The 20,510-nt window shown below is 40.1% G+C and overlaps 1 protein-coding gene across 1 annotated transcript in view; it reads left to right on the plus strand.

The window, feature by feature from the left end:
- Positions 1-5,592: 5,592 nt before the first annotated feature.
- Positions 5,593-20,510, plus strand: part of LOC124798282 (S1 RNA-binding domain-containing protein 1) — a 240,498-nt gene continuing 225,580 nt past the window's right edge. The window contains exon 1 of the mRNA XM_047261605.1: positions 5,593-5,776. The gene's annotated coding sequence lies outside the window, so the exon portion shown is untranslated. The remainder of the gene's footprint in view (positions 5,777-20,510) is intronic.

The following is a 20,510-nucleotide window of genomic DNA, read 5'->3' on the forward strand; positions in this document are numbered from 1 at the left end:
AGCTTGTAGGTTGCGGTGGGGTGGGTGCCACTGCAAATTCCTTCGTCTTAGAGTTCTTCTTCCTGCACTACCCTCGCTGCTCCTTGGGTTTCACGGGCTGGGAGGGCTTCACCGATTCCGTCTCCAGGACGGAGGAGGATCGCCAAGTCCTATGACCAGCAGCCTGTGGGCGCTTATGCCACTGCCAGGCGTCATCCTTCCCTCTTGTGGAAACCTGGGAAGGAAGGAACCCAAGAGACCCCTTGCAAGCGATAGGAGGCGAAGAAGTAGGACGCTTCTCCGACTTAGAAGTGGAGACAGATATCCCCGATGGGTGGGGGGGGGGGGGGGGGGGGGGGTGTTGTTCCTGAGGTAGGTGGCGCAGGAGCAACAGGGTGGGTAGTGCCCCCCATGGACATGGGGGCATGTGGAATTGTACATTTTGGCGAGCTGACTGGAATTTGTTGAACTGATGGGGCTATCACAGTTGTCGTAGTGCCGACATATGAGGAAGTCATTCGCACGGGATGGAGTCGTTCATATTTCCTCTTAGCCTCAGTATAGGTCAGTCAGTCCAGGGTCTTATATTCCATGATTTTCCGCTCTTTCTGTAAGATCCTGTAGTCTGGTGAACAAGGTGAATGATGCTCTCTGCAGTTGACACAGATGGGAGGTGGGGCAGATGGAGTATTGGGATGTGATGGGCATCCACAATCTCGACATGTGAGGCTGGAAGTACAGCGGGAAGACATATGGCCGAACTTCCAGCACTTGAAGCACCGCAACGGGGGAGCGATATAGGGCTTGACATCACAGCGGTAGACTATCACCTTGATCTTCTCCCGTAATGTATCACCCTCGAAGACCAAGATGAAGGCACTGGTAGCAATCTCACTATCCTTTGGACCCCAATGAACGCGTCGGACGAAATGAACACCTTAATGCTCTAAACTGGTGCGCAGCTTGTCATCAGACTGCAAAAGAAGGTCCCCATGGAAAACAATAACCTGGACCATATTTAAACTCTTGTCACAAGCAAGTAACCTTTGTGACTGGGCAGAGGATGCCGTTTTTATCAGTACTGACCCAGAGCACGTTTTGGACAAGCCCTCCGCCTCCTCAAACTTGAGGCTTTGTTGACATGATAGACTCCCCATCAGCTCTTGTACAAACTAGGAACCAGGGTGAATAAGTGTCACTGCCATCCTGAGCAGTGTGGCCAGGGAGGGGAACGATTTGGGATCGTATTTCTGATTGCTGAATTCAGCCCAAGAACGCTTAGAGACTGCTGGCCACCAGCAAGAGATGATGTACCACGCTTCATTAGGGGTCATCTGCCCTGATGCCACCCACTCCGACCAAGGGCCCTCCCCCACGGGCGCCACGCAGCCTCAGCAAGGGCCACCTGTGTTGTCGGGGGGCTACAACCAACAGCGTATATGGCAGCCCCACCACAATGGACTGGCTACCGTGCTGGATATTAGGTGAAAGGAAGTCCATGGTCATCGTCTCCGCAAAAAGCAACACTGCACAGTGCATGGTGGAAATCGCACCCAGGAATGTATCCTCACCCAAGAGATGGAGAAAGAGCGGGATGGCAATGCGATGACGAGAAAACTGGCTAAAGGTCTCAATGCACGATGGACACAATGCACCATGTAAGGCGCCCTTCCCCAATTGGCTCGCTCATTGGAAAAATTTGGAAATATGGAGGACAAACCTAAGAGGGGATCATCACATATAGGCCTATATGTTTGAGACTCCTTTTAGTCACCTCTTACGACAGGCAGGAATACCGTGGGCCTATTCTAAGCCCCGAACCTGCAGGGGGGAAAATGGAGGAGATTTGAATGCATTTTGTGGTATTTTGCGTGTTTCCAGACACGAGTTTCTATGCTAAACTTAACCATCTTGGTCGCCACTACAAGTCCTCAATGTCTGTAAAGGGAATTTAGCTACACCATGTACACTGAGTTACTTTCAGTTTAATTAATAAGTAATTATTTGAGAAGTGTTTAATTTGTAAGTGTGGTGTTATCAGTGACCTTTGTAGTGTTGGTAGGAAAGGAATTTGACTGGTAAACAGGGAACCTTGCTGCTGTCTATCATTGCTAATGGTGGTGGTGGTTAGTGTTTAACGTCCCGTCGACAACGAGGTCATTAGAGACGGAGCGCAAGCTCGGGTTAGGGAAGGATTGGGAAGGAAATCGGCCGTGCCCTTTCAAAGGAACCATCCCGGCATTTGCCTGAAACGATTTAGGGAAATCACGGAAAACCTAAATCAGGATGGCCGGAGACGGGATTGAACCGTCGTCCTCCCGAATGAGAGTCTAGTGTGCTAACCACTGCGCCACCTTGCTCGGTATCATTGCTAATGGATTGTAAAGTAGTGGAGTTGTGTTGTAGTCACTTGGTGGTGAATTAATGAATGACTAGAAAGTTACTGCACTTCTCTCACCATTAACTGTGTTACTGGTAGACTGCATAAATCTCCTTTATTCAGAAATTCCTGGCACTTGTAGAGTGGGCTGCAGTGAATGGGGCCACGTACCTCTTCCAAGATGGATGTGAATGTCTGATGGAGTGAAACTGGTCATGTTCAAGACCACTACAGTGATTTGCTGTAATTCACTGCTTGACTTACGATGAAAGTTCTGCAACACCTTAATGACCCACTTCTGTTGAAGAGGGAGCCAATTTATTTATAGTGCAGGTAATGAAACTGGTACTGTTGAATACAAATTGACAGCATGTTACACTTGCAGCAAACTCATCAGTGTAGTAGACAGCTGCAGCTGTTGTGCTTTTTACATGACATCTCACATAACAACTGCAAATAAGTACTCATTTAATAAACTGAAAATAACTCCACAATATTAACACGTGTTTGGTGAAGTTATTTTGTTTATTAACATAAGAGAACTGGACAGAAAATGCTGGGAAGGTAAAATATATAAAGGGGTGTCCCAAGAGTATATGTCTAACATATGATGACAAGAAGATAGAAGAAGTGGACGGTGTTAAATTCTTGGGATTACAGCTTGATAATAAATTCAACTGGGAGGAGCACACCACAGAACTGCTGAAGCATCTTAACAAATCTCTGTTTGCAATGCGAATTTTGTCAGACATAGGGGATATAAAAATGAAAAAGCTGGCATACTATGCTTACTTTCATTCCATAATGTCATATGGGATTATTTTCTGGGGTAATTCATCAAGCCAAGCTAAAGTTTTCCGGGCACAAAAACGTGCAGTAAGAATTATATGTGGTGTGAACTCAAGAACATCCTGCAGAAGCCTGTTTAGGGAACTAGGGATACTAACTACAGCTTCCCAATATATTTATTCCTTAATGAAATTTGTCATTAAAAATATATCACTTTTTCAAACCAACAGCTCAATTCATGGAATCAATACTAGAAATAAGAATAATCTTCACAAGGATTTAAAGTCACTTAGTCTTGTACAAAAAGGTGTGCATTATTCAGGAACACACATTTTCAATAACTTGCCAGCAGCCATAAAAAGCTTAACAACCAATGAAATTCAGTTTAAGAGAAGCCTAAAGGATTTATTGGTGGCCAACTCCTTCTACTCCATTGATGAATTTCTGAGGAAAACCAACTGATTTGTATATAAGTACAACATAACTTCTGCACAATTTCAGTGCAGTAATGTGTTCACTGAAAATTTGTGTGTGTGTGTGTGTGTGTGTGTGTGTGTGTGTGTGTGTGTGTGTGTAAGTATAATCTAACTTCTGCACCATTTCAGTGCAGTAATGTGTTCATTGTAAATAAGTATTACAGTAGTTGTATTACATGTTTCTTACCTTATAAATAAATATAAAACTTTTTTATTTTAAATTCAGTACAATAGTATTTGTAAAATGACTCTTAGTGTTCATTAAAAAATGACGATCATTCCACTTGGGACCTGTGGAATGGTACATTAGCTTATTTGTTTTAGTTTAAATATTTGTCATGTATTGTTGTTTTTCTGACATGTTCCACATCCTGGAGGACCTCCTCACTACGGATCAATTGGAATGAAAGTAAATCTAATCTAATCTAATCTAAAGTCACAGTATGTTATCCTGGCTGGATTGTCACCAACAGCTGTAAAAGCGGCTTCAGCTGTGACCTGGTTAGCAGAGTGTACATGAAGACAAAATGACTGGTCCTTGCACAAAACTGATAAAAACAGCCGTTCTGAAACTTTGCAGTGACTTTGAGTAATTTACATTATACAAGAAAACTAGTTCTTTGTTCCAAAGCACAGTAGTATAGCCCACATACAAGTTGCATACCATTAAAAACTTAATGATACAAGAAATAAATAACTGGATTGAAACAATCATTATTAGCTATGAATATATGATATAAGACAATCTTATTCATATAAATACCGTTTACTCACAAAGTGGTACCTATATATTCAACAGCCTACAAAACAGTGATATAAAAATGGAAATTTCAAAGACAGGAAATATTTTAAAAAAGAGAAAATAACTACTAGTACAAGACTGTTTTTAATGTAAGGACTACATTTCTACAACTTCTCATTTTTGTATTAAAAGAAAGTGAAAAAAATTGTATCAATTACACAAATTACTATTTACACATATTCATTATATTTTTACATATTCGTATTAATTATTTTACTCATTCAATGTTTGCTGTTTTGAACAGATTCAATTTCCGTAGCTGGGCCTTTCAACGTTTCATTATATTTGTACACGTCATGAGACACGAAACGCGACCCGTATCCAATGTTATTCTGAAAAATGGTTTATTTGGCAATTGAGTGATGCATGCCACCATCAGAAATGTAATGTAGTTATCTATTCCTCGGCATCTTTAAGCACTTGCATCCATGGATCTTAGCCCTCGTTTTTAGCTGAAATCTAGTAACTAAAAGAAATTTGATTTACACAGTATAAAACGAAAATATTTCAAAGTATTTAATAAGTCAACAACATACCAGTGTAGGGAGAATTGCTTTCACATGATCGTACGTTATTTCACTTTCTCCATCAAGCCAGGCAACGTATTTTGTCCTTAGGAGACCCTCAATTACGAACTTGTGTATTATTTCAGAAACCATACATGCAGTTTCTTCCCTAACTTTTGTTTTATCATCTTTAAAGTGAAGTTTTATAATTTCAAGCACTTGTTCCTGAAACAATTGCAAAACGTAACTTTCGGTTATTTTTTGAACTTAAGGTTTCAACTAACCATCACAACATCTAAAATTTTGCACGTCATCTTTTGATCATCAAGTATAAATATTATAATTTAGAAATCCGTAATCGGAAATGGAACATATAACTTTTATTTCGTAATTCTTCCGTTATAAAAGCGTCTGCAGTAGTGATTCTCCTATGACATACGTTGACAAAAGTATCAGTAAATCCACAGACGTTTTCCATTTCCAAGAATCCAAATGCTAATACGTAAACAACACTACTATAACAATTAACAACTGTCACGGTCACGGAAGATATTTTTTTACTGCAGCGACAGCAGCGTTGTTTCCATCTACCAGAGATCACTGATAATTTAGTCAAAGTAGTTATTTACTTTGTTTACCAAAGATCTTACGTATCGAATTTGTGTGTCTCCAACAGACAAAAAAGTTTGTGTCGTGGGTAATTAGAAATCAAGACAGTTTATTTATGTTAAACTGTTATGCATTATGCAAAGGTTTAAGGACATGGCGAAATGTATTGTGTGACAACTTCCATAGGTCTTCTGCAATGCCTAAGAAAGCGAACAAGAAAGAAAAGCCGGTAATTGTAAGTAACTTTTGTATTAATCGTGGAATTTATTATACAAAATCTAGGCGAAAAAAAAACTGTGGTGCGTTCAGAATTGCAGCATTATTTTTACAGTATACCTCACTTAGGTGGTATGTCGCAGACGTTCATTAAATAAAATACATGGTTTGCATCACTCGCATTACAGCATCAACAAACCGATTTATCCCGTTTAAAAAAAGGTTCTGGTTTGCTTAAACTGTTTTAACTTCACATTCCCTTTTCTTCGAAGACTATAGAATGAGTGCACTGAATTGGGGCACATGAAATTTTCCTTTATAGGTACATAAATTGTTTTGTTGTTGATTAAAATAAACTATCTTGCTAACGCATAACGGACTGTACAATATTTAGCAACAGAAAACTACATATTTAGTGATAAAGGTCGCTTTGTATGCAACAGTTGATGAATGCACAATATGTACCATTATTACGACATATGTTTGGTTGTGGTTCAATTATATTATTTGATTGCAATTAAAATACCACATTCACAAACAATTTCACACAGTCTCGTTTTATTATCATTGTCGTCAACAAATATATGGTTTTAGTTGGGAATTTAAATGTTCGTATAAAATATTGTAAAGTGACATCATCCCTCCCCAATAGATGGGGCAGGCGGAGACGAAATAAGACCCATTACTCACCTCCTTCCCACCACCCCTGAGTACTTCTACAACGATCATCCAGTGGAAATGTCATAGTTATTTTCACCACCTTGCAGAACTCAAACACCTACTTTCATTTTTCTGGGTCAACAGAAACATCCGATCCCAAATGTCTTCTTTGACCTGTGACTTAAGGGTGATGTGTGTACATTGTTTCTTGCAGGCACTTTTGATGATTAAGTTCTACCCGGTATAGCATTAGGTGCTGCTGCTGTTCACGTATGCACAACTGCGGATTTTACCTTTTACGGTGCCTGTCTCTGACAGAATTACAATGTCATCGACTAACCTCAAAGTTTTTATTTCTTCTTTATGGATTTTAATTCCTACTCCGAACTTTTCTTTTGTTTCCTTTATTGCTTGCTCAATGTTCAGATTGAATAACATCGGGGATAGGCTACAACCCTGTCTCACTCCCTTCCCAACCACTGCTTCCCTTTCATGCCCCTCAACTCTTATAAGTGCTTTTTGATTTCTGTACAAATTGTAAATAGCCTTTCGCTCCCTATATTTTACACCTGCCACCTTCAGAATTTGAAACAGAGTATTCCAATCAACATTGTCATGGAATGTATTCTAATTAAATCAGGCACTACTGAGAGAAGTAGATTAGTTAATGAGACAGTAAAAGTAGCAGATGTGTCTTGATATTTGGGCAGTAAAGTAACTGATGGTGGCCAAAGCACAGAGGATATATGATGCAGGCTGAAAATGGAAAGAAAAGCATTTCTGAAGTAGACAAATTTGTTAAGTTTGAATATAAATGTAAGTATCAGGAGTTCTTTCCTGAAGGTATTTGTCTGGAGTGTAGTCTTGTACAGAAGTGAAATGTGTAAGATAAGCTGTTCTTACAAGGCGGGAGTAGTAGCTTTGATATGAGATGCTACAGAAGAACACTATAAATTAGATGAGTAGATTACATGACTAAGAATAAAATTGGGGAGAAAACAAACTTAAGACACAACAGGATTTAAAAAAAAGGATTTGATTGACTGGACACATTTTGAGATGTCAAGGAATCATCAACTTAGTATTGGAGGGAAGTGTGGAGGATAAAAATTGTATAGAGATATTATTCAACCTCTAAATAATTGCACAAAGATTTATTTAAGTGCCAGAATTTAATGTAAAATCAACAACAGAACAATAACTGAATGCCTCTCAGGAAGGTATACACGATAGTCAACTATATAACCTTTCAGAGATATGGCAGTAAACTTTCTCTGTTTCTGTCCTGGAATCCAGACAAAACATTCTGTCCTAAATACTTTTAGATGATTAAACTGACTCTTCCTTCTCAAAAATAATTCTATTGGTGTCTTTCCTTAAACCTTTGTTTGCCCAGCTTCTCCTCATAAAGCTTTTTGAATATGCTTTGCTGACTGAAGCCATGAACGTGCCATATCACAGATAATCCTGTTTTCACGCTCAGCAACTCCATTTTGCTGTGGTGTATATGGCACAGTCAAAGAATGTTTCAATCCAATTAACTCTGCATATCTTCTCACATCATTATTGTCAAACTCCTTGCCACTATTAGTCCACAGTTCTTTAATGGTACATTGAGCTTGTGTTTTCACCAGCTCAATAAATATTGGCAACTTCTCCTTTACCTCATCCTTTTTCCGCAAAAGATATGTCACACTGAAGCTTGAGAAGTCATCTTGAAAAACAATAAAATATGAATGGCCAGCTAAATCGTTTTCTTCCATTGGACCACAGACATCAGCGAAGATTAATTCATGTGGGCTACTTGACTTGTCAACTTGTGAACCAAAAACTAGCCTACGATGTTTACCTAGCATACAACCTTCACATAATTCATTGTCTAACCTTACATTGATATCATGAGCAGTCAAAAATGATTGTACATGTTGTTTGTTCTGGTGCCCAAATCTTTCGTGCCACAATTGAAGAGTATCAGGAGCTTCCTTTACTACACAGGACTTTCCTTTCTTAATCACTTTCACTGCCAAACGATAAAGTTCATTATTGGTTTTAGATAGAGCAATCACAATTGGAATATTGTCTCTATAAAATGACCACATTTTTGATACTTCTATCAATACCTTTTTCTCTGGCCTTTTTAACAGAAAATAAATTACAAGCACCATCTGGACAATACCATACATCTTCAAAATATTGTTTAGTCCACTCTCTTCCATTAAAAGTTTCAACATCAATATGACCACTCCCAAATGCTTCGATATGCACATTATTTTTACCACCTTACATTTTCTGTGGTACATCAAAAGGAGTGTATAAAACATACCACTCTTGATGATTTGTAATGTGATGTGTCACGCCACTATCAATATACCACTTGTCACATTCTATACATCTACATTTGTAGGTAAATTACATACTTTCAACAAAGTTTCTTCTGGAATCTCCCGTGACAGTGTTTTCACAGCTGATAACATTGCAGAATAACCACCACCACTAGGACAGTTCCTGGAGATATGACCTTTGCTTTTGCATTTAAAACCCGCTATGCCCGTTTTGCAGTCTTTCGATGTGTGTCCAATCTTACCACATGTGAAACATTTCTTCAAATCGTGGTTGCTTGAATTTTGCACCTTTTTCACATTACCCAATGTAATTTTGCTTCGTTGCTGTGTAGATACACTTCCCTTGGTTCTTGAAAACATTGCAGCAGCTACATTTGTTTCTTCTCTGTCTTAAATTCGCAACTCATAATTCAAACACCTTTTCTGTAGTTTATGCCACGTTTTGTCAGCTTGTGGTAGATCACGCCAAGTTATGTAAGTGTGATCAAATTCTTTTAGCAGTGTCTGAAGCAAACATGCACACACATCAGCTTCCTCTATCGGTTTATTTAGCATAGACATAAGACTTGTACTTCGTCCTTGCATACCGCCTGACCATTCCAATTCGATATTGTGAAACTTATGTCGTAACAAGTCGATATTTTCAGCAGAATGAATATCATAAATCTGGTGTAATTTATCCCAAACATGTTTTGCAGTTTCACATGTAGCTACTCGAAGTAGTGGTTTTATTTCCAGTGACAAAACGAGACGTACCTTCGCTTTTGAATTCGCTTTCATCCAAGCACTTAATTTCGTTACATAATCTTCAACATTTGTTTCCGGTTTCACAAAAATCCGCATACAACATTGTAAAGAGCATCACATTCCAAGACATCCCTCATGAGAATACGCCAGGTAGCCCAATTTTCTTCGCCATTTAATTTTTCAACCTGTTGATTTTCTTCAGTTATGATGTTTTGTCCTTATTTTCTGTTTACGCTTACAAACATGTCGAATAACTTCGTGAACTGTCTGCAGAAAGGGTGATCGTGTCACAAGCCACCTGCTTGAATTAATCGATTCTGACACTATTAAACACGTCTCAATTATATATCAAATCAATGCTAATCGGAACCATGCTCCTCTGCTACCATGTTAGAATAAAAATATAAATATATCCAACCTCTAAATGATTGCGCAAAGATTTATTTAAGTGCCAGAACTTAACGTAAGATCAACAACAGAAGAACTACATATTTTTTTAAACTTCACACATCTCTAATACAAAGAACAAATACATCAAAGATACTTGCACACATGTAACAGAAACAAATGTGAACTTGTAATATTATTTACAATCCTTTAACAAGAGAGATGACTACATTATGCAGGCTAAAATAGCTTTTAGGTTGCAGTAATATCCAGCGACTTAAGAGGCTTGCCCTGGATGCAGTAACATGAGTGGAGAGCTGCATCAAACCAGTTGTAGGACTGAAGGCCTCTACACACACCGACTTATTGATTGACCAACCAATTTCGTAGTAGCCTACACACATCCCAACTGATTGCTCTCAGTGACTAAAGTGCTGTCATCTTGTTGTGATTTGTTTATCCGAAGTTCATTGTTTATGCTCTACGAGAGCCCACTTGGTTTTACACAGAAACAAAAACATGGGTTTGCCTTGACTGTTTTAGGGGTAAAAAAAAGGGAGGGGGGGGGGGGGGGGAGAAAGCTTTGGGCGAAGAAGTGGCTAATGCAAGAAATGAAATGTGCCCATGTTCTGCCACTTAAGCTCCTGGGAACTGATGGTTTTTGTAATTATCTAAGAATTGGTGATGTGTCCCTTCAGTTATTAATTGAAATGATTCCTGAAACTTGCAGCGTGATTTATAGTTAACTGAGGAAATACATTATGATAAAGCAAAATAAATAAAACAAAAGATGTTCATGTGATCATTATTAATTTATTTATATGCACAGGATGAAGGCTGATCTGTAAGTTTAAGAAACTCGTTTCAAAATTGAAGAAGAAAGAAAGACACCATTTTGATACTGCAGCTACTGTGAATCAAGACACAAAGGAATTAATGACATCTGCCATTGGTCATTGATTTGTATCACAATGTCATGTTGAAAATTTGTGCCAGACCAGGATTCAAACTCAGGTTGGACATGTCCGAAAGAACAGACAGCATATATATATTGTCCCATTTATCTTGACCACCATAAATAACTGTTTGTCCAGATGAAAATTACAAAATGTCTCAAGCAAATGTTCTTTAGTCATCAGGGGGACATCAATCAGCATGATTGCCTTCATTGTAGCTTTGTTTTTTACAATGATACGAGCAGTGGTATGACTTTTTTAAATGGCACCGTGTATTTTTTATTCAACAGTTCATTTTCTCTCTTAAAGACGTATTCAAAAATGTATCACAGTGTACCAATCAGTGAAACACAACGTTATTAATTACATAACACAACAGTGATGTTGATGCTCCCAGCGCCTAGTGCAGGTACTTGGGGTAATGGAACACATCCATGTGCTGACATTAACGGAGGACAAATGTAAACATAAATAGAATGCACACCCGTGATTCCATCAGCCGTTGTCAGTTGAAGAGTTGTGTTAGTAGAATGTACACCGACAAAGAGAAAGTAGAAATGCTACTCATCTATGGGGAATGTAAGTTAGCAGAACAGTAATTGCGATACTGTTTTCTTATGTACGGGTGCATTTAGCTCAGTAGTTACGTCCTTTTAAATACTGTTGTGTAGAGTAGGCATAAGTAAAGGCTGCCCTTCCTATAAACTGCATCAACATAACGTTTCTTTTATTGTTGTTGTTGAAAGTAGGCGAAATGCTATGCAGGCAGCGGAACTGTACAGAGAGCGATATCCTGACAAGAACCCACCTTCTCAATGGATGTTTTCTTGTCTTGTTGTGACGCTTCCGGAAACGGGAAGTTTCAAGCAGCGACAACGCAATTGTCGTAGCACTCCCACACACGAAGCTGCCAAAGTCACTGTTCTCACTTCTGTTGCTATGACTCCACATGTGAGCACATGACAGCTTGAACATGCGATTGGTATTCCGAAAACTAGTGAGTGTCGTATTCTTACATGTTATCAGTTCCACCCTTACCATGTACACCTACATCAAGAATTGCATGGAAATGATTTCCAGAATTGTGTACAGTTGTGTCAGTGGGCACAGCAGCAAATCCTCACCAACCCAAACTTCTTCTCCAATGTTCTATTTACCGATGAATGTTCCTTCTCAGACAAAGGACGGGTAAATACAAGGACCATGCATTAGTGGTCCAGCGACAACTCATGATGGCTTACACAGGTGGAGAGTTAGTCTGGTGTGGGATGATTGGTACTACAATTATTGGCCCTTATTCATCAATGGTAGTCTAAACAGCACAGCAAATGCCAACTTCCCAACTTCCTCAGACGAATTCTTCCTCCTCCTCTGGATGAAGTGCTGCTAAGAACCAGAATGCTTATGTGGTATCAGCACGATGGGTGTCCAGCATGTAATGCCTTGCGTTCCAATGTGTTCTGAACCAAAGGTATCCTGCCAGATGGATTGGTCGAGGAGGAATAGTTACTTGGTCTGCTAGGTCTCCTGATTTAAATCCTCTGGACTTTTTTTCTTTGAACGTTGTCTGCCGTGTTATTCCAACAACTCCAGAGGACGTGCAGGAACGTATCGCACTTGCTTGTGATTCAATTCAGCAGGCAACACTGGAAGCAGTAAATAATTCTTTCATTGAACGAGTGCTCCAGTGTATTCGTGTCCAGGGTCACCACTTTGAGCACCTTTGAATGTTCTCCTCCTGGGCAGTGGTACAGGAGAGTCAGAGTTAATTTTGTGTTATGTTTTTACTTGTTTTCTGACAACTCCAGCAAGTGGACGAGTTTGTGATCCCGGGCTCAAAATCAATGTGGTGTTATGTAATTAATAACGTTGTGTTTCAGTAATGGTACACTGTGATACATTTTTGAATAGGTCTTTAGGAGAGTAAATGAATTACCGAATAAAAAATATGGGGTACCACTTAAAAAGTCATACAATTGTTCATATCTTTGTAAAATAACAAAACTGCAATGAAGGCAATCGTGCTGATTGATGTCCCCGTGATGTCCAAAGAACATTTGCTTGAAACATTTTGTAATTTGCATCTCGACAATCAGTTATTTCGGGAGGTCAAGATAACTGGGATACACCAAGGTGCCGACAGACAATGATCCCTTCAGTGCAGATGCACACCAGGCTAAAAATTTTATGGGAATGAGGTTAATGAGCAGGGGCACTACATCAGAAGTGTTTGGTATAAGTTGAGTATTTGCGTGTGACAGGAAGCATGCTAGGGTATCCACGCAGTTGTGATTGCCACTGTGTCCGGATGGTGTAGAGGTCAGTGCATCTGTCTAGTGAGCAGAAAACCAGGCAGCAAATCCCAGTCTGGCGCAAATTTTCTACTTGCTTCATTGATATAAATCAATGCCCACTGGCAGTTAATGGCATTAATTCCGTAGTGCCATTATGGATTGATTTAAAAAGTACTTCATTTTTTGCATCTGTATTGCTGTACTCCTTGCATGAATGCCTGCGTTTAATCCCGCATGCACTGAAAAAGACAAACTTTTGTCAGACAGCTGAAACTACAGAGCTACACAAGACACAGTTTGTTGGGTGGAGTGTTGGGAGGGACGACTGTTGGATGGTCCTACCCGCCCGACATCCCGACAAGACAAGTTTGATGGTCAGTCCAAATGCCTATACGTGTCCAATTTTTATGTCCGTCGGTTGGTTGGTGCATGTGTAGGGCCCTTGAAGACCACAGCTGCTGCAGCAGCAGCAGCAGCAGCAGCAGCAACAACAACAACAACAACAACACCTATCTTTCTACAGACAGGGATCTGACATTCCAGTAGATTGTTCACCTGATGTCACCTGCCTCCACCTTTTCTCCTAGAAGGTGATTCCAGTACCTACAACACATTGTGGGGTAGCTACACAACCTGTTACCGAGGTACTTGAATGGATCAAGTAGTAACATACTTTACCATGGTGTCTACGACCCGAGACAACCGGGAGATCCGGGAAAAACCCGGGAATTTGTTCACCTGGCAGAAAACCGGGAAAAATCCGGGAATTTTTCATTGTTTTTGTTCTCAGTTAAATGTTCATAATTTTGGCTGATAAGAACCAATACTCTAACAAAGGATATTACTGTATTCTGCTACTGCAGAATAATACTGCAGCCATAAAACATGAACGAGAGAAAAAAAAACTAAAATAAAACTTAAATTGCAAAGGAAATGCGCCATATACAGAAACAAAACACAGTGCTCATACAAGCGTCTGCCAACAGCGAAATGTGTCAAAGGCTTTAGGAAGAATATGCAATGCTTCGTAACAACAAATTGCCTCCTGCCTCCGATGAGCATATGCATACGCAGTTGAGTAGTATCTTCTTCCGCTTCTGGCTACAGAAACGTGGCTGTTGGCTGTGTAAGTAGTCGCAGAAAAAAAAAAAGGTGGGAGGGGGGGGGGGCAGCTAGGTGCTACCGGGAAAAATTCTACTGGCGCGACCAACAAGCGGCCTGGATATAGGAGTGCGGGGGGGGGGGGGGGGGGCAAATTCATATAAACCTCGTTTCACAAAGCACCTAGCATCCAGCGCACATTGGTCTATCTTTTATTCGTATGACTTTGAAACATGTCCCTGTCGGTTTTTGAACGTTGTTGAACACATTCTAAATATGATTTCAGCATGAATCGTATGTTGATTTGTTAATGCGTGCATAGTGTACGTGATGTCTCTGTCGGTGGAATCCTCATCACGTCTATAAATAAACTTTCCTGCAGACAAAAGTGTCTATACGAGCTGAGGAGAGTATAGTCGAACAAAAGAAAGCCAACCACTGTCTGATTATGTGGTTGATAGGGTTTGCAAATGATGAGCGTTGTTACGACTACCAGCGAAATCCATAGATTCAGACTACCGAAGTGCGAATAAACGACTAACAGGAATAACAGGTAAGAAAGATTACGTATTATCTTCTCGGTGTATCCAAGAAAATGAAATTTTGACAGAAAATTTTTGACCAGATCGCTATACTAGCAAGGGCCAGTTGTACAGTCTCCGGCTAGCAGCCGATTTAAGGTCTATTCTGGAAGTAGTGCGGAAAACACGTTGTACGAACACGTAACAATGCCTAACTGGAGATTAATCACGGGATAACTAAACTGGTGATTCTGGCAGAGTTAGTGAAGTTAACCGGCGAATAAGCTTTGACATTGGCAGGAATAGATACAGAATTAGTGATGACAACATTGTTTGTTAGAACGAGGAAGGAGAAGAAACGGGGACATCACACAAATTTTCGCAGAATAAGACGATTCCAAATTTCTATAAAAATTTCGCACTACCACTTTTCGATCTCATGCTTGAGAAACTGAAGCCTATGAATGAAGTGTAAAACTATTTCCTAACGTAAAGCTTTTTGCTTGTAATAGGCATTTGATGTTGGTACTTTGTGAATTATAATCTGCCGTGTTATAAAAATGACCATTTCTGCCAAAACAGTCTCGTTTATTTGGTGTGTGTTACAGTTGCTGCAATAGTAGAAAGGCCTATTCTCTGCCGGCCAGAGTGGCCGTGCGGTTCTAGACACTACAGTCTGGAGCCGAGCGACCGCTACGGTCGCAGGTTCGAATCCTGCCTCGGGCATGGATGTGTGTGATGTCCTTAGGTTAGTTAGGTTTAATTAGTTCCAAGTTCTAGGCGACTGATGACCTCGGAAGTTAAGTCGCATAGTGCTCAGAGCCATTTGAGCCTATTTTCTTTCGTCTACCAGACAGAGACAACAGATGTAATCAGATCGAGAAACCACACCAGTCGTTAGTACTATTTCTATTAACAACTTTTTCAGTAGCAGACAACGACATTTCGATTTTTCATGTAGCGAACTGTTTGACGAACTTTGATGAGGTAACAGATTCTTTTGCAGAAAGGAAAGCGCGCCATGTAAAGCTGTAGCAAGATTAGAGAGAAAAAAGTTCTGGGAGCTAAGGATTGAAGAAATGTGTACTGTCTTGCTTGTCTCTTCTCTTTACTAGTTTTATGTATCCTATGCTTAATTTTATGTCACACAAAGCAGCAAGTTGTTGGCTAATAGGGAATAAAGAGCACAAATTTTCTGAAGAGTTTAAAAATAATAATAATAATAATAATAATAATAAGAGAGAGGGGTAGGATGTCAAACCAGTCGACTGGAAGCAGGAGAGGCACCATAGGACATTTTAATTACCACTGTCCTGAATATAGTTTGGTGGCTTCCAGTACAAAATATACACGTTTCAATTCCACAGACCGAAATACAGTGACGTGCGATAGAAGAATGCTGTGTGAAGAGGTCTGGCACTGCACTTTGGCACACTTAAGATCAGGTAACATATCTCTCAATTCCTCGGACACGTATGTTTTATGTATTAGAGTCTTCAGAATGATGTGCGCTACAAAATGAACGTACTTTTGAAAATTCGATTTTTTTAAAAATTTTGGACGTCCTATTCCAAACACTCGAGGAACGCCACTATCTACTATTGCCCCGGTTCGGAAATATCGTAGATACGGGTCTGATGTGCAGAGCAGTCTGAGTTATAATAGGGAAGCGGTTAGTCTCCATGTGACCCGTGTTTACATTTAGTGATTTTGCTGTTTCCGCTTTGTCTACTGCACTCACGTCAAATGAAAAAAAAGAAATTGATTTATTTGGCTTGGTGCTATCATGTGAATTAAAATACATTCACATAATTATGGAAGGCTAAAATACGTTATTAGTTTCAGATTTTATTTTATTTCCACCTTTCTGACAGTCAAGCATTAATTGCCATGCAGAACAATGAAGTTATCTTTGTCAGTTTGCTGAAGAAATTTTCTTTTATTAATCTTTTCCCCTGAGGCAGTCAATATATTTGAAACGAAGGGTTTAATTTCAAACTATTGGCTAGTTTCAACTGTTCGGAGCATTTCAAGTGTACGTTTTCATCTTCTAGCACGTATGGCATTATGCCATAACAAAGAACCTGATATGAGATAACAAAGTACTGGTACCCAAGGAAATTTACATCCCGAAACCACATTGAAAAGCTTAATATCAGGTCGATGCCTACTTCACTGGGAATCTGGGACTCATTTCAAACTCAGCTCTTTGATGATGAGCCCAGAAGATCACACATTTATGTCGTTATTAAAAAAATTACTAGCACATTTGTGTGATACATCTTAAAATGTAATACGTGCATAAAAGGCCAACATTATATGTGAAAGCTTAGCTTCTCTTGCAGCGTATTGGCCTTAGAGAGCAGTATTATATGTGGAAGCTTTGTTTTTCTTGCTACTTAACATTTTTCCCGAGGACATGCAGCTTTACTGTATGATTAAATGATGATGGCATCCTCTGGGGTAAAATATTCCGGAGGTAAAATAGTCCCCCATTCGGATCTCCGGGCGGGGACTACTCAGGAGGACGTTGTTATCAGGAGAAAGAAAACTGGCGTTCTACGGATCGGAGCGTGGAATGTCAGATCCCTTAATCGGGCATGTAGGTTAGAAAATTTAAAAAGCGAAATGGATAGGTGCAGGTTAGCTACTACAAACAGCATAGTGAACGCATTATTGTGGCCAAGATAGACACAAAGCCCATGCCTACTACAGTAGTACAAGTTTATATGACAACTAGCTCTGCAGATGATGAAGAAATAGATGAAATGTATGACGAGATAAAATAAATTATTCAGGTAGTGAAGGGAGACGAAAATTTAATAGTCATGGGTGACTGGAATTCGTCAGTAGGAAAAGGGAGATAAGGAAACATAGTAGGTGAATATGGATTGGGAGATACTAAAAGGTATCAGATAGATTATATAATGGTAAGACAGAGATTTAGGAACCAGGTTTTAAATTGTAAGACATTTCCTGGGGCAGATGTGGATTCTGACCACAATCTATTGGTTATGAACTGCAGATTGAAACTGAAGAAACTGCAAAAAGGTGGGAATTTAAGGAGATGGGACCTGGATAAACTGAGAGAACCAGAGGTTGTAGAGAGTTTCAGGGAGAGCATAAGGGAATAATTGACAGGAATGGGGGAAAGATATACAATAGAAGAAGAATGGGTAGCTCTGAGGGATGAAGTAGTGAAGGCAGCAGACGATCAAGTAGGTAAAAAGACGAGGGCTAATAGAAATCCTTGGGTAACAGAAGAAATATTGTATTTAATTGATGAAAGGAGAAAATATAAAAATGCAGTAAATGAAGCAGGCAAAAAGGAATACAAACATCTCAAAAATGATATCGACAGGAAGTGCAAAATGGCTAAGCAGGGATGGCTAGAGGACAAATGTAAGGATGTAGAGGCTTGTCTCACTAGGGGTAAGATAGATACTGCCTACAGGAAAATTAAAGAGACCCTTGGAGAGAAGAGAACCACTTGTATGAATATCAAGAGCTCAGATGGAAACCCAGTTCTAAGCAAAGAAGGGAAGGCAGAAAGGTGGAAGGAGTATATAGAGGGTTTATACAAGGGCGATGTACTTGAGGACAATATTATGGAAATGGAAGAGGATGTAGATGAAGACGAAATGGGAGATAAGATACTGCGTGAAGAGTTTGACAGAGCACTGAAAGACCTGAGTCGAAACAAGGCCCCGGGTGTAGACAACATTCCATTAGAACTACTGATGGCCTCGGGAGAGCCAGTCATGACAAAACTCTACCATCTGGTGAGCACGATGTATGAGACAGGCGTAATACCCTCAGACTTCAAGAAGAATATAATAATTCCAATCCCAAAGAAAGCAGGCGTTGACAGATGTGAAAATTACCGAACTATCAGTTTAATAAGTCACAGCTGCAAAATACTAACGCGAATTCTTTACAGACGAATGGAAAAACTGGTAGAAGCTGACCTCGGGGAAGATCAGTTTGGATTCCGTAGAAATGTTGGAACACGTGAGGCAATACTGACCTTACGACTTATCTTAGAAGAAAGATTAAGAAAAGGCAAACCTACGTTTCTAGCATTTGTAGACTTAGAGAAAGCTTTTGACAATGTTAACTGGAATACTCTCTTTCAAATTCTGAAGGTGGCAGGGGTAAAATACAGGGAGCGAAAGGCTATTTACAATTTGTACAGAAACCAGATGGCAGTTACAAGAGTCGAGGGGCATGAAAGGGAAGCAGTGGTTCGGAAAGGAGTGAGACAGGGTTGTAGCCTCTCCCCGATGTTATTCAATCTGTATATTGAGCAAGCAGTAAAGGAAACAAAAGAAAAATTCGGAGTAGGTATTAAAATTCATGGAGAAGAAGTAAAAACTTTGAGGTTCGCCGATGACAATGTAATTCTGTCAGAGACAGCAATGGACTTGGAAGGGCAGTTGAACGGAATGGACAGTGTCTTGAAAGGAGGATATAAGATGAACATCAACAAAAGCAAAACAAGGATAATGGAATGTAGTCAAATTAAGTCGGGTGATGCTGAGGGAATTAGATTAGGAAATGAGACACTTAAAGTAGTAAAGGAGTTTTGCTATTTAGGGAGTAAAATAACTGATGATGGTCGAAGTAGAGACGATATAAAATGTAGACTGGCAATGGCAAGGAAAGCGTTTCTCAAGAAGAGAAATTTGTTAACATCGAGTATAGATTTAAGTGTCAGGAAGTCGTTTCTGAAAGTATTTGTATGGAGTGTAGCCATGTATGGAAGTGAAACATGGACGATAACTAGTTTGGACAAGAGGAGAATAGAAGCTTTCGAAATGTGGTGCTACAGAAGAATGCTGAAGATAAGGTGGGTAGATCACGTAACTAATGAGGAGGTATTGAATAGGATTGGGGAGAAGAGAAGTTTGTGGCACAACTTGGCTAGAAGAAGGGATTGGTTGGTAGGACATGTTTTGAGGCATCAAGGGATCACAAATTTAGCATTGGAGGGCACCGTGGAGGGTAAAAATCGTAGAGGGAGACCAAGAGATGAATATACTAAGCAGATTCAGAAGGATGTAGGGTTGCAGTAGGTACTGGGAGATGAAGCAGCTTGCACAGGATAGAGTAGCATGGAGAGCTGCATCAAACCAGTCTCAGGACTGAAGACCACAACAACAACAGTGATGTTGCTATTGGCTGACTACACCATGTGTCCGAAGCTCTGAATATCCGCTGTCATTGGCTGGCGAGATCACATGACGTGTTGTGGATTGGCAAGAGAGCCAACCCACAATGAGAGGCAGCCGAAAGGAATGTGTTATAGCTCACGCAGGCTGGTGTGAGGTCTGGAACAGGACAAGGAGGTGAGACTTTGGCAAAAAAGGACGTAGCTGTTGGAATACTTAATTTTAATCTGTAAATGGTGAACATCGCTCTTGACGGTACATGTTTTACAGCATCAATAGTAACTGGTAATGGCGCTTTGCTAGGTCGTAGCAAATGACGTAGCTGAAGGCTATGCTAACTATCGTCTCGGCAAATGAGAGCGTAATTTGTCAGTGAACCATCGCTAGCAAAGTCGGCTGTACAACTGGGACGAGTGCTAGGAAGTCTCTCTAGACCTGCCATGTGGCGGCGCTCGCTGTGCAGTCACTGGTCACTGATAGTGGCGACACGCGGGTCCGACGTATACTGACGGACCGCGGCCGATTTAAAGGCTGCCACCTAGCAAGTGTGGTGTCTGGCGGTGACACCACAACA

The sequence above is a fragment of the Schistocerca piceifrons genome, chromosome 5, assembly GCF_021461385.2.
Source record: "Schistocerca piceifrons isolate TAMUIC-IGC-003096 chromosome 5, iqSchPice1.1, whole genome shotgun sequence".
NCBI lineage: Eukaryota > Metazoa > Arthropoda > Insecta > Orthoptera > Acrididae > Schistocerca > Schistocerca piceifrons.